This window comes from Mycetomoellerius zeteki, unplaced genomic scaffold, assembly GCF_001594055.1.
Source record: "Mycetomoellerius zeteki isolate Tzet28-1 unplaced genomic scaffold, Tzet1.0 scaffold517, whole genome shotgun sequence".
Classification (NCBI taxonomy): domain Eukaryota; kingdom Metazoa; phylum Arthropoda; class Insecta; order Hymenoptera; family Formicidae; genus Mycetomoellerius; species Mycetomoellerius zeteki.
In genome coordinates this window covers 339738-354906 of record NW_017257520.1, presented here as the reverse complement: position 1 = coordinate 354906, position 15169 = coordinate 339738, and the positions used below count along the sequence as shown (strand labels likewise).

General features: G+C 34.8%; 1 protein-coding gene across 1 annotated transcript in view; it reads left to right on the top strand.

Moving 5' to 3' along the window:
• The window catches only part of LOC108727653 (fibroblast growth factor receptor homolog 1), a 53631-nt gene that overhangs the window by 15746 nt on the left and 22716 nt on the right, over positions 1 to 15169 (top strand).

Here is a 15169-nt window from a genome sequence, read left to right as displayed (position 1 = left end):
CGACTCCGAATCTGATCAAATCCAATTTGATTCGGCCTTCACGCGTGCGTCTGTCTCGCGAGATTCCTCAGCGAGATGCGACGACAGGTAGCTCGAGAGGCTGTTTATCGGATCTCCACCGGGCATTGTAAATGCGTTCACGTAATTCAGAAAAAGTACGTGGCCGTTTTGTATCGCGCCCTCGTCGTAGGAGGCGGCGGAAGTACGTCGTGATTCGCCACGACGCCGGAAGCGACGCACGTGCGTCGTCGTTTTCGTAATTCATTCGCTTGTTTTCTCGGAATTCATTTAAGGATGGGGCTAAGAACGTATCTGCAGAAGATACGTACGTTCTGAAGATCCCCTAAAAAATCTGGCGCATCGTGTGCGTAAAAAAAAAGTCTGAATTTAAAAAGATAAATTGAAGATGAAAATTGATGGAGACAATGTGACGACAAGTGACAATTCATAAACAACGTAACGAGAAAAACGGCACGTCGATACAAAACCGATTAATAAAGAGATCGCGCACTTTCGTGTTATAAGGAGGTCGAGGTTTATTCGCGCTCCGATAAATTTTATTAATTGCCCCTCTATTCGACACGCATCGAGGAAGCCACACGAAATGATCTTACTCAAGATGCGGACACGCCGGGGGTCATTCACCGATTCCGTGCATTGTTCCGTCAGGTCAAGAACGACGCCAACACGCTGCCTAGTCGCGCGATCGTAAGAATCGACTTCGCACCTTTCCAGTCGCTGATGAAACTACAACCGAAGGATTCTGCCGACTAAAAACAATCGACACGATTGGATCAAGCAACGCGATGACGCGATAAAGACGGAGTATTCTTACGCGAGATATCTCTGTGTTTCGCCAACGCACAACGGCCTTCGTGATCATCAGGAACGATCGGCAGGATTCCAAGATCATTCATCCTCGGGGTAGGATCGCGCGAGTTCGTTCGGATTCCACAAAAATGAAGCAACGCAACGCGATAATGAGATAAAGAGATAAGCCTAGGGTAAACGTAGATTTCTTTCTTTTTCTTCTTCTCCCCCTTCTGACACGATGACGATATTCTTCTCTCACTCGATGTGCCTTTCAAGAGACGATTTCTCTCTTTCTCTCTTTCGCCCTCTCCCTCTTTCTCCGTCTCTCTCCTCGAGTTATACGTCCTCCGCCTCGTCGCACTCTCACATGTCCACCGTCGTCTGCTCAGGAAACCATCCATTACGGAGATCGGTCGGCGTATTTAGTGGCAGTGTGGAGTGCGCGCGGCGAAGTACCGAATTGAGAAAAGTTGGACGACCAAAACGGATACTACGGGTATCGTAAGTAATATCGGGCACGCGCGGGGTCTGCGATGACCAAGGACGCGGGGAGTGAGGCTCGCGTTACCAAAGAGAGAGAAGGAGAACGATTCACTGGACGTGAATGCAATTTGTAAGTAGTATAAGTAGCGTATTGCGCGTTCCACGGCACGGTGACCCGCTATGTTTCGCCACTTCGCGTGCCTTTCGACGACTTTAATTGCATTCAAATACGAGACGAGCTCAATGAATATCTTCACGTACAAGAAGCGAGAACTCGAGAGATCAATATAAATCTAATTCGTATCTCGTAAAAAGAGGTGGATGGTACGCTCAACAGTGTACTGATTGTGAGAGAAGTGTTTGATATTTGATATTTACGACTATAATTGCATGTAAAATAATTGCATGTGTTTAGTATTGAGTATTTGGTATTTGTGACTATATCATATATTGCATAGTAAAATAATTATATTTAACATCTCCGTTTTTATAATTATTGCTCTATAATGTTAATAATAATAATTATATTTATATGCTAAAAAAGTATATAAGAATATAAGTTATCCTCGAAAACTAGAAGACTAGAATTTTAAATGACTAAAAATAAAACTCCTAACCATAGTTATTTTACCAGGCTATTGTAATCACAGATACCATACACTTTTCTCTCAGCGTGTAATTACAAATATTTGGTGAAATAAGAATTATGAAAAAAAGTGTGCGTGTGTGACTATTTCGGACGCGCAGTATGACGCACTTACCCACGCACATACTCATGCATTGAACACTCCCGTTAGATGAGACGCCTGATTTTGATTTTCATTACCGTTACTAGTAGCGATAATTAAGTCAGACACGAATGCATCGCGACAACGGCGTGATTTATACATCTTTTTTCTAGTACTTACGGGCGCGTAAGTATAAGGCGCGCTCTGTTCCGCCAAAGCCCCCGCGATTAAAAAAAAGTGTTCCTAGCTGTACGACGACGAGCAGATGTTTGGAGCGAGGTGGAGGACGAAGAAAGCCACGGGGGTCACAAAGACGCTTCCCCGAAACCGAGCCCGTGGCGGCGCCTCGACATGTAAAATGAATTTCGAAACACGAGCGACCCGGTGACGATTGCAAAAAATAAAAAAAATTTCATTTCCGCGGCCTAAGGATCGTCTCTTCGAGACGACTCAGTGACTCTCAACGTAATAGAATCTCTCTAAATGAGACCCCTTCTTCAAATGGTCAAATATTTGCTTTTTACCGTATACATAAAAATCTCACGGTTATTTAAATTTCGAATTGTAAACATCAAAATTACAAAGCAATTCACTCATGGTCTTCTACCACTGATGTCTCTATTTCACAATAATTTTCTTTACTAAATCGGAAATCCATGTCTTTTTTTTTAATTTCAAGTAAATTAATTTACATAATGATCTTAAATACTAATAAATTATTTTTAAAAATTAATAGTAGAATGTAGATTAATTTTAATTTCAGTTTAACTTATTTTTTTATCATTTTTATTTTTTAAAACTAGAAAAAGATAAAATGTGAATAAATCGATATTAAAATTATTTTCTACATTGGTAGAAACGGAAATGAAAATGTTAATTTAATTTAAAAGAATAGTTATCTAATTTTTTCTGAAAGCGATTTACTTTTTTTAACATCCATTAAAAATCATTGTTATATGGAATGGTTTGCTGAAATATCTAAAAATTTTTTTTTATCTATATATACAGATTTTAAAATAATTAAATTGGATCATTAAAATATGTAATTATATAAGACGTTCAAGTATGATGATAATTAATAATGCTGTAAAAAATTTTAACATTTAGCTTGAGCGTCCAATATAATTATATTAATGTATTTTAATGGTCCAACATAATTATTTTTTGTATGAAATTTAATCTGTATCTATAGCTGAATTTTTAGATTCTTCAATAAAGCCATTCTTCCACATTAATATACATATATATTGTATAATGATATTGTATACATTGTATATTGATTGTTTTACAATTTTTATTAGTATATTTGAAATTATTATAAGATTTATTTAAAATTGATAAGATAAAAAATATAAGGAAATAAATAACGGGCTCAAATAATTAAAATTAAATAAATAAAGTTAAATAAATAAAAAAGATAAACAATAAAAGAGCTACGAGCCAAGCTGGATGTTCATTGCTAACTAATTAAATTTTATCTTTAAATAATAAACACAAACAGTTTCGATTCGTTATCGTCATTCTCAATGTGACAGATAATTACAAAAATTTTCCATCCGCTTTTTACAATTATTTCTTACGAATAGTGGTGGCCACAGTAGGCATTGCGATGTAGCATTTATCGATTTTTTTCAATATTAGATGTTTCACATTTGCGCATTTCTATAGCCCGTTATATTTTTCTTTTGATCTCCATTGAAATGAAATGTGAGGATATGTAATTTCTACAGTAGTAATAGATAAATCGTTACAAATTTAAAGTTGAATATAATCAATTAAATGTTTAATTAATTAAATGTTTAATTAATTATATTCGTAAGAAATAATTGTAAAAAGCGGACGGAAAGATTTTTTAACGAATTATTTTGTAATTATCTGTTACATTGAAAATGACCCGATAACAGACCGAAACTGTTTGTGTTTATTATTTAAAGATTAAATTTAGTTAACAACGAACATCCAGCTAGGCTTGTGGTCCTTTTATTGTTTATCTATTTAATTAAAAAAATATATATTATAATATATAATAATAAAGTAAATAATCAATAATTCAACAAAAAAAGTGAGAGAACCGATATAGATTTTTCGTTATCAACTGATAATCTTACGCAAGACGAATTTTCGAGAGCTTATTGCGGATTCAACATGCGTCTCCCGATCGATTCTAATAAATAAAATATTCCAACATCGTGCGTACGCTTCCCCATTCTACCGACCCCTCCGCGTCTCCTCTTCCGAAAGCATCGCACGTACCTCTTATTATTCATGCAGTTAAAGTATCTTCTTTAACTTTCTTACCTTCGAGCCTCATCTCACGAAATCATCAACAATCGCCGGGAAGTATCTTCGTCAGGATGGCCAGCGGGAAAGCTGCTAAATCAAACCCTAAATGCGAATCTTTCCGTCAATCTCCCGGTCCTCCTCATAATATACCATGGTATGCCTTGATCAATTCTTGATCAGCCAATTTCGGGACATCAACCTTAAAATATCGGAAAACAATCAAAAAACTTTTTCATTGTTATACGTTGAATTACAAAAACACTTTGTTGTAATTAACCAAATTAAACAAATTAAATATACAGAATGACCCATTTCAAACGTAATCTGTCGAATATCGGAAAATAAAAGATACGGAAAAATGTTTCATATTTGCGCAATGCATGTCGCTCGTGTTTATATACCCGTGAGACATGAAAACAATCGGAAAACGAACGACTCGATTGACCTCCCTCGTTCCCCACTTCTACCGCTGTTCGCGGAAGCGTCGCGTCGCACGATTTTCCGAGGCGTTTGCGGAAGCATCGCACGTTTTTTTCTCGATCGCTATGCGCGTCACGGATCTACATCGTAGATCGTAGCATGGCGATCGCAAATGTCGAACTGGTCGTCACCGCGCGAATAAAGGTACGCGACCGAGATTGATCCTCAATAATATCATGCAGAACGAATTCTCTTCCGGATTGGGCCGATACCTAATCGACGCATTTCACTCATTTCGAATTTATGAGCGAAAACACATAAGAATCCTATACTTGTATATTGATGAATATATTCGTTCATTTGCTATAATGTAATTTAAAAACTGTCAATTTTTGGTTGTTTGCAGAAACAGAACGGAAACGTAGAAAATAAACGGAAAGAATGTACTTTTATTTACCCATAATCAATTATTATGTAAAAATTGCGTTTAAAAATTAATATTACAAATTAATACATTAAAAACAACGGGACTACGAAGCCAAAAATTAAATAGATATTTAATGTTAGAATTATCATAAACAGTAAATCAATTTCTAACAGACGTTTCGATCTCTGTCGAGTCATTTTCAATGTTAACATACAATTTCAAAAATTCAACGGTACGAATTATAAGAACAGCATTAATTAATTTCGGACAAAATAATACTCGCATATTAGATTGAAATTAATCCTTTACAATTAGTGGAGGTAATCGTCTATTCATCTAATCCGAGTTTTATCATAGTGAATAATCAATATGTAAAGATTGTAAAAACCAAGTGAACGCTTTTCGTCTAATATTACATAATCGCGAGTATTACAAGCAGTAACATATATTTAACTAAAATATTTTTTACAATTTGCCACTTGTTCAATTTTATTTAAATATATGTTACTGTTTACGATCATGTAATATTAGACGAAAAGCGTGTTTACAACCTTTACATATTGATTATTCATTATATTAAAACTCGGATTGACATGCCAATAAACGACTACCTCCACTAATTGCAAAGGATTAATTGTGGATTAATTTCGATCCAATGTGCGAGTTTTATTTTGTCCGATTAATGCTATTCTCATAATTTGTATATCATTGAATTTTTTAAATTGTACGTCAACATTGAAAGTGACTCGATGAAGGTCGAAACGTCTATTAAAAATTGACTTACTGTTTATGATAATTTTAGTAAATAGGCAAATATCTAGCTTGGCTCGAATTCCTGCTATTTTTATTGTTATAATTTTAAATTATTTGAGATCGAACGTGAAAAACAATGGCGGTCATGTTGCACAACACGGTTTCGGCATTTCGCGAGCCGGCGCGATTCTGCGTTGATAACGATGAATCGATCGTGACCGCCATAGATATCTCAATTCGCTCAGCAGTCACGTTGGATACATGTTTTATTCATCTCTCGACACGTTTACGCCGCGATATTTCTCGCCGCCACGAAACAACAAAGAAGTACAAAAATGTCGACTTACTTGTTCTCAGAAACGAATATCGCCTTATCACACTGGTGATCGATTCGGCGATTTCGGCACTTGAAGGAACCTCTGCGACTTTCCCGACAATTCACCGTCTTCCGTACAGCAACGGTTGCTTTTGATTGCTACACCAGAGGCACGCCAAAAATCTTCTAATATTGTTACTGTCATAACGAGTTATATAATACGAGGACAAGACTATTCTATAAATTGTTAAAGACAGTGTCGATATCATTACAGCGTTTCGTTACGCAGATATTTTATATAGTAAAAAAACTGCGCAACGAATCATAACGATATGTCACTGTCGTTAACAATTACAGAATAGCTGCAGAAGGAATGTGAATGAACAAAATAGCACTGCTAATGCGTTTACAATTACGGCGGATAAAACGGATTATTCTATCAAATTACGTCCTAATTTGCCACGAGTGATCGTAGATCGCTACGGCGGCGACGCAGGCTGAAAGAAGTTTCTTCCATGGTTAACTAATAGCGTTTTTCATTAGCAGAACTAGTGCGCACTCAGTGCACTTTAAAGTCGTTACCCCGGATCTACAATAGGGTTTTAAGCCTTAAGCCATAAGAAATGGCTTACGAATCACAGTCGATTATTCCCCTCGGATTCGACTGTAATTGGTCAATTTTTTACGGCTTAAATCTTAAAACATCTATTGTAGATCCGGACTTATACACAAATCGACATAAAGATGTGCGTTTAATAAAAATATAGAAACGAATTAAACCGCGAAATATTCAATAGATTTTAATGTGCTATTTGATAAAATACACATTATAGGTATTTTATCAATTGAGATATCTCTCACTTTTACATTTAGATTAGAATAGTGTACAACAGCTTTAATGTACACTGAGTGCGCATTAGTTCTGCCAATAAAAAACGCTAAGGCCGGCCACACGTTCAAGCAAATTTATCAAATATGCTTGCGCGAGCTGCTTGTGCAAATTTGTTTGAACGTGCATGTCAGAAAAGTCATTTGTGTAAGCCAAAATAACTAACGATAGATTACCGTTATAGACGAAAACGGTAACAATGTTACTTCTCATCCCTTGAAATTTATTATTCCCTATTGTCAGTGCTTTTCGTCGTGTTTAAGGGAGCGTTCCGAATTATGCATGAAGCGCATGATGCATCATTTGTCCTTGTTGTTTATCAATTAATAAAGAAGGATACAACGATGCATCATGCTCTTCATATGTAACTCGGAATGCACCCTAAGATTTAAGTCTGTTCGCGAGAAGATAATCTCGGATCTACAATAGAGTTTTAAGCCTTAAGCCATAAGAAATGGACGAATCATAGTCGATTATTCTCCTCGAATTCCATTGTAATTGGTCAATTTCTTACGGCTTAAAGCTTAAAACATCTATTGTAGATCCGGACTTACGAAAGATGTGTGCCACGGCTTTTAATCTGGCAATCCGCGCAAGTGATTGGATAATCTTGCTACTTACCTAACAGGTAAACTTTACCAAGAAGTTGGAACAATCGGCCCTCAATCCTTCCTTTCCTTCCACTTCACGGAAAAAAAGAACTTTTATTGGTTCTCTTACGCACTAGGTATGCGTTATGCGTTATGCAAAAGTCTGTATCGCGACCCTAAGGCATGACACGAGATCTATTTTCGCCCGCGTGCCATGTCGGAAATTGAGCCTAATGAAATTATTTTATCTATATTTATATATATATACGCATATATAAAATTATATTATAAATTCTGTTATTGAAAGAAAAAAGATTTATTTTATAACTAAAACGAAAAATAATATGAAAAGCATACTCATTTTATTGATTAATACAACATAAAAACGGTCACGTAACTTATATAATTATTAAAAAATTATCCATTTTTTTATTTTACAAATTTCTTCAAATAGTGGGGTTTAAACTTTTATAGCACGCCAAACTTTAATGATCAATGCTGTTTTTACCAAATAAACTTTTGGAGTCTCGATATTTCAATGAGATTTAGAATAATTTCTTTTAAAATTTAAATGAAACGACTTCAATCTGGTTTAGTATGTATGTCTAAAATCGAGATATACGATGTTTTTTAAATGAAATCAAGGCAATTTTGTTTCACGTAGTTTAAAATTTAGAAAAGGAAGGAAGGAAATCTCATTATGGAATCTTCTAATATTTCGCGGGCGATCATTCGAGCAAAATAGCGAAATGTTTAGTATTCATGAAATCGGATAGTGCAAGCAAAGCCACCCACGTGTATCGTACGATCTGATTGTCGACGTTATTAATTCTTCTCACGACCCCATGGGGCTAAAACGGATATGCCTTCTAAGCGGCTTATTTTTCGGGGGTCGACACCCTCTCTGTGTACGGATAATATCTTAACCCACCACGAGACTCGTTTTCGAGACGATCCATTTCCGGTTCGCGCGGATGAGCGAAAACAAATACATAAACGTGAATATATTAAAAAGAATTATATAAGGAAGATACGAGCTAAAAATCTATTTTAAATCTGTTCGGATCAGATTTTATATTCTATAACTCTTAATGACAGTGTCGTTATATTATCAGTACACAGACATTAACAAAACTATTTGTCCGTATAATTGATAATTTGTATCATTGATTTCTTCCGAGTATTAAACATTATGGTTTTAATATTATGATAAATTGTTTTCCGGGTGTTAAAAGTTATGATTTTAATATTATGATAAATACAGTTTAATTATCAATTTTAAATTTTAATAACTTTAACCTTGATATATCTACATATATACATTCGTGGATCAATTCACAATTAACCAATTAATCACGATTAATAGAGTTGATATAGGGAGCTTTCCAGCACAAATCGACACATCGAGTCATTTTCTGTCTTTGTTTCTTACTGATTATTGAACAAGGACAGGATGATTCTTGTGTCAATTTGTGTCTCTTGCTGGAGCTCCTTTTATGTCTCACTTTATGCAATGAAATAGTTAGTATACTTATTCTTATAACAATAATAGTTATCTTATACGAATAAATTAATCTGGAAATTCGACGATACAACGAGCGATAAATTATCTATTGATTAAGAGTGAGGTAAATCAAGGGAATAAAACTGATAGTGAGTTTAAAAGAGACTAAAAGTACGAATATGTATATCATATTATTCACGTATCTTTTACTTGACAGCACGATATTTTTACACAATATTTTTTTTTTTGTATTAATACGTGCTTCCGGTTTATAGTTCACCCCGTTTTATGATTTTTATCGTTCACGATTTATGTCACAAAAAAGAAGTGCTTTCAGAAAAACGGATCTCTTCGAAACCTTTCTTTAATATCTCCCTGATACTCTTCTCGTGATCCTCCTTCTTAATGCACCTCTTGTGTTTTCATCTCCTCGTCTTTGATCCGCACCGCCGCTTCAGCGACAGCTGAACGAGCTTTTTAACGGCAAAGGTATCAAGGTGCATTCGATTAGGCGCCATTTCGAGCCGACAAAATTGTGTTTCTATCACAATTGCCGTTCATAAATTTCCATAGTTCCGTACTTTCGTTCTCCTTTATCTCGAGGGTTACTTTGCCGAATTTATTTACGACTTCGCCTGTCTCTTTCTTCCTTGAGGTACTGCGGTAAATTATGCCCCGTTTCAATTAAAATAGTACCAAAATCATGTAAAATAATATTAACATCGCATTCATTTAAATATTCGAGAGTTAATAAAAAAAAAATGTTATATGAGTCCATTTAAAAGTACGCTTCCTGAAGGAGCCAGGAAGTGCATCTTGATTTATACATGAATGTTTAAGTGCCGCAACGATCCCTTTTTTCCCCCGTTCGTAGCCGTCCCATGATTATCAACGGAAATCTCGGCGAGATCTACGATATTCCTACGAGGGAGTGTTCCACGACCCTCGACAAATTGAATGAAATCGCTCCAACCTGTTTCATCACGGAGGCCCGACGGGATTTGACCACCCGTAATTATCGTAACGTAGGTCCGGGACCTCGCGGTATTGACGGATGACAAGGATATAATTTAAAAACTCGTCACCGGCACTTTCTTCCGAAACTTTAACCTATGTTTTACATCGTTTCATGTTTCATTTCATACGCAAATTTCGGCGATAGCTTTAAACGCGACACTTAGGCAACTAATTGAAGATGCAAAGAGGAAGAATACATGTACAGGAGTGAAGACGAGATGCTAATTTTAAATGTTTTATTATCAATTTTTTAAATTGTCCTATCTCTTATCTTTTCTAAACATATACACTGACAATAAGAACAATTTTTTTTTATTATACTAATAAGATGTAATATATAGCGTCATATCTTGAACAATTATGTTTTAAAAATCAAACAGAAAATGGAAAATATAATCAAAAGTTCAACAATTGCAAAGAATATTTATTTTTGAACTTGTAAAATTTTGTAAATAAAATGTGAAAAAATAATTTGCCTTATATTTTAAATTATATCCTCTTCACCTTAATCGTTATTAATGTTATAAAAATACGTAAGTAAAAATATTATAGGATAAATAGATACTTGTTTGGTTCTTGCAAAATTTTTTATTTTCTAAATAGAAAATTTTGCAAGAATCAAACAAGTCCAGAAGTTTTTTATTTTTTAGTAAATCCTCAAACTATTAACTAAAATCTTTATTTCTATGTAATCTCTATTCATTTTTATACAATAGACTATTTGAAGATGAGAAATTTCTTGTTTTCTGAAAACTTAACTTTGTATACTTGTTTGGTTGTAAAAGAGAATTCAATTATAAATTATGAACTCTGTCATGAATATCTCTTTCTGGAAGCAATCTTTTTAAAATAAAATTATAGAAATCTCAAAGTTGACATTTTGTGTGTTATTCCAATCGCCTTTATACACAGTCCCATCTCATGAATGACTTCAACAATTTTAAAGTGCTAGACGGGTTTAGCGAACCATGAGTTTTGTTTCGACGCCAGATTTACATTCCCATCTTTGTCGGGAAAATTCCAAGCGTTCGATGCATCGTGCTTTAAATTATAGAAAGAAAGAAGCGTACTGTGCATGTGTGTGCGTGTATAGTACGAGCGTGTTGATGAGTATGAGGCGAGAAAACGTGGGCATGGTTTTCGTTGCGATTTCGACGAGAACCAGACGCTTGTTCTAAGATCTAACCTTCGGTCGAAGCCTACTATTTTTTATGAACCATCGTAGTAGAAACAGAGAAAGAGAGAGAGAGAGAGAGAGAGAGACCAATAAGATAGATTCCATTCGACCATTCTCGGGTCGATTTATGATAGCCTGCGTTCGCGTGCCATTTCCAAAAGAACGAATGTTTGGCGCCGACCATGCGTTATTTTATGATAGTTTTTATAAACCGATTTGTGATATTTTCAAGTATTCCTACGAGGAATTTGAACTTGTTTTTTTTACCAATCGTACCTAAATATATTTAATTAAGAGATAAATTTAATCGTAAATAGATAAAACGATAAAAATATCTTAAATAACAGTGATATATGTATTTGTTGAGATAAAAAAATTACGAAAATACTGTCGTCTAATTTGTATAAAATTATATCTTGCCGAGACGTTTTAATCACGCACGATTTCGAATGCAATTCGAGCACTCGAAATTGCTATATTTCTCTCATGTAATTTCGTACTTTCTGCGGTCAGTCGTTGACTGCAAAGTTCACGGTAATGAAACTCGAAATATTCCCTTGTGCACGGAATATTTATTTATAATCGGAAGTCAGCGGAAATCTCGAACGAAATTTCGATAAAATATCTCATAAAATGCCAGCTTTCGAGAATTGCAATTTTCCGATTTATACAAAATACACGAAAGAGTTTCGTGATCGCTATTTGATTCAATTTGGAGCAACAGAAAAAGCATTTGTTCATTACTTTAGGTAACTTTATGTCGAATATCTTTGCGCCGTTCAAACCGATCACATGAATTCTTGAAGGTTATTTGAAAAAAATAATAGATACACAGAAAAAACAGTTTCGCTAAAATATTTACAGTGATATTTACAATAAAATCAGATACAGATCTGAAAATGTAATAATTTATCAAACTGATTGCTAAAATTAGTTTGTTAAAACTTTTTATAGCATTGCTCATCATGCTTGAGAAATAAATTTCTAAATAATACGAAATTATATTTTGTAATTCAATAAAATTATTTTCAGATTTGTAGCTAGCTAAATTTTTAGATACTTCATTAAAACCGTGGTTTATTGAATTACAAAATATAATTTCGTATTATTTAGAAATTTGTTTCTCAAGCATGATGAGCAATGCTGGAAAAAATTTTAACAAACTAATTCTAGCAATCAGTTTGAATGTTCTACATAATTATATTAATGGTCCAACAAATTATTACATTTTCAGATCTGTATCTGATTTTAAATATTTTAGTGAAACTGTTTTTTCTGAAACTGAAAAAATGCATGTAATTTTACATGAAAATTACACGTTCATGACTGGAAAATTACCTAAATATGATTGGAAATTTAGAATTTCCAATAAATTTCTAAGCATATTTATGTAATTTAGATAATTTTCCAGTCATATACATGTAATTTCCATGTAAAATTACATGCACTTTTTTCAGTGATCTTTGCTCTCCATGCACGATTGATCTTATATATTTAAATTCTTTCTAAAACGAAGTCATAAATATCGCGCGATAATAAAACAAACCGGAAATGTTATCTTCTGAATTAATCAGATACTAAAAATGCTGTTCTTTCGCTTATAAAATATTAGTGCATTTTTATATGATCGAGGGAATATTTGCCGTTGCTTCTGATTCAATAGCGGCGTGTTGTACACATATGTAAATATAGTTTTTTCATCTTCGATTGAGATAAAATTGGTAAGATAAAGACTATTAATAATTTAAACGCCATGCCTCGCCGTTGAGGAAATGGGTACGGATTTATAGCGAGTCCGATATATTCGAACGCGAACGCATCGCGCTAATTAAATACAAAGAAATATCGGTGTTTACATTACGTTCTCTTTTATCGAGCACTAAACTTTGCATAATATCAAATTTGTGCTATGAATATATTCACAAATATCCGAGCTATCTCTTCGTTCACGTTCGTAGTGACATTCCTTGATGATGGAAATCCGTAATCAAGATCCTTACATCGGAAAAAATCTGATTGCATAAATTATAAATCTGGTTGATTAAACGAGCACATATATTAGAAAATGAACGAATCAAAATTCTTTTATAAATTACCTCACTAAAATGCCTGTTATATCATATATGTACATACGTCTCACTGATATAATCAGAATATTTTTCTTAGTAGCAGCGTTAACCACAAATACGGTCGTAAAATAGTTAATATCGAGACTTCACGTCTTGCGTTCTGCATACAAATTAGGATTTATAAATTAGGATCGCTACGCAATTTAATTATTAAGCAAGCATTCTACTGAATCCGGCGTGTTATGTACAGTACAGTAACATAAAACAAGCATGTGTGCCTAACATGCACGCGTATCTAACCGGATTCGGAGGAATACTCGCTTTAATTATTACATGCATTACCGAGAACAGTTCTGCATTTCGTCCTATGAGCGACCGGTTATTTATAAACTAATGTGCGGCCCTTTGGGCTGCTTTACGCCGACTGCTTGCGCTTCGCTCGAAATTCCGCGACCCACGCGTACCTAAAATCGGCGAATTATTACCGCGACTAAAATATGAAATTCCTCTAATATCCTTCATAATTTATTTTCGACCGAGTGCCAGCGAGTGAAATACGCACGAAATATGAATAAATTGAAATAAATGCGCTTTCCGTAAAATAAAACGCGCATACATAAATTATCAAAATATATTATTAAGTACGACACAATATAATTATTTATTTTAGAGTTTCTTCTGCCTGAAAATCATATATGTTCTCTCACTACAGTAATGTGCTCTCCAGATTTTTGCCTTTCCTTTGCAAACTATCAAATTATTTCTGTAATATTATCTTTCAAAAGAACATGATTTCTCTTCAGTTTAACTTGTGTCGATATGCCTTCTCTCGTTACGAGCGTTTTTCTGGCCTGCCTCGGGGATATCGAGGGAAAATCTTCTCACGGCTGTGGTTCTTCTAGAGAGATCAGACACCAATGAACGGCAGCGAGGGTGCGCGTATTTCTCTTTTCCATCGACGCAACAGGTGACGCCTCGACCCGGCGAGGAACGTCCCAGATATCGAGAACCCATGAGATTCTTCGACCCCCTGAGGAAGGGTCGGATATTAATCGTCGCTCGCCCGAATTCATCATTTTTTTATTTCTCTCGACTTACAAACTTACATTCTTCCTCAAACCGAGTCTCTAAAGAGAGATGTGTCCACGTGGTCGTTAGGATATTTCAAAGAAAACTATCCACTTCGAAGACATTTTGAAGACCCTCGACCTTTTCAACAGTAAATGGCAATACGACAAAACAAGCGCGTATGTAGAATGTTCCGAAGAAATATCGATCATGAAGTTACTCTTACAGGATACTCGGTTATATAGAAAATAATATACAAAAGAGTCGGTCACAATAGCCGATTGTTTTAAATTCAAAATGCTTCACTAATTTTTTCATATAGTGAAGTTGAAGTACCGAAATTGCCGTGTGCAAAATTCTACGGCAAGTTAACGATGAAATAAGAGAGAAAAAAAATGTTGAAAATGTAACCTTTTACGTATAACTTAGGCTGCGTTCGGAAATATCACCCGAGTGCCCTCGTGTATCATCTTATCTTTATTTAACATTGGATGAACAACAAGGACAAAACGATACACTCGGGTGATGTTTCCGAACGCAGCCTTAGTGATAGATAAGGCTCGCAGACGTTTCTTTCTTTGACTAACTGCACACAAATCTTATCATAAGCTTTTCTTAAAAATAAGACTATA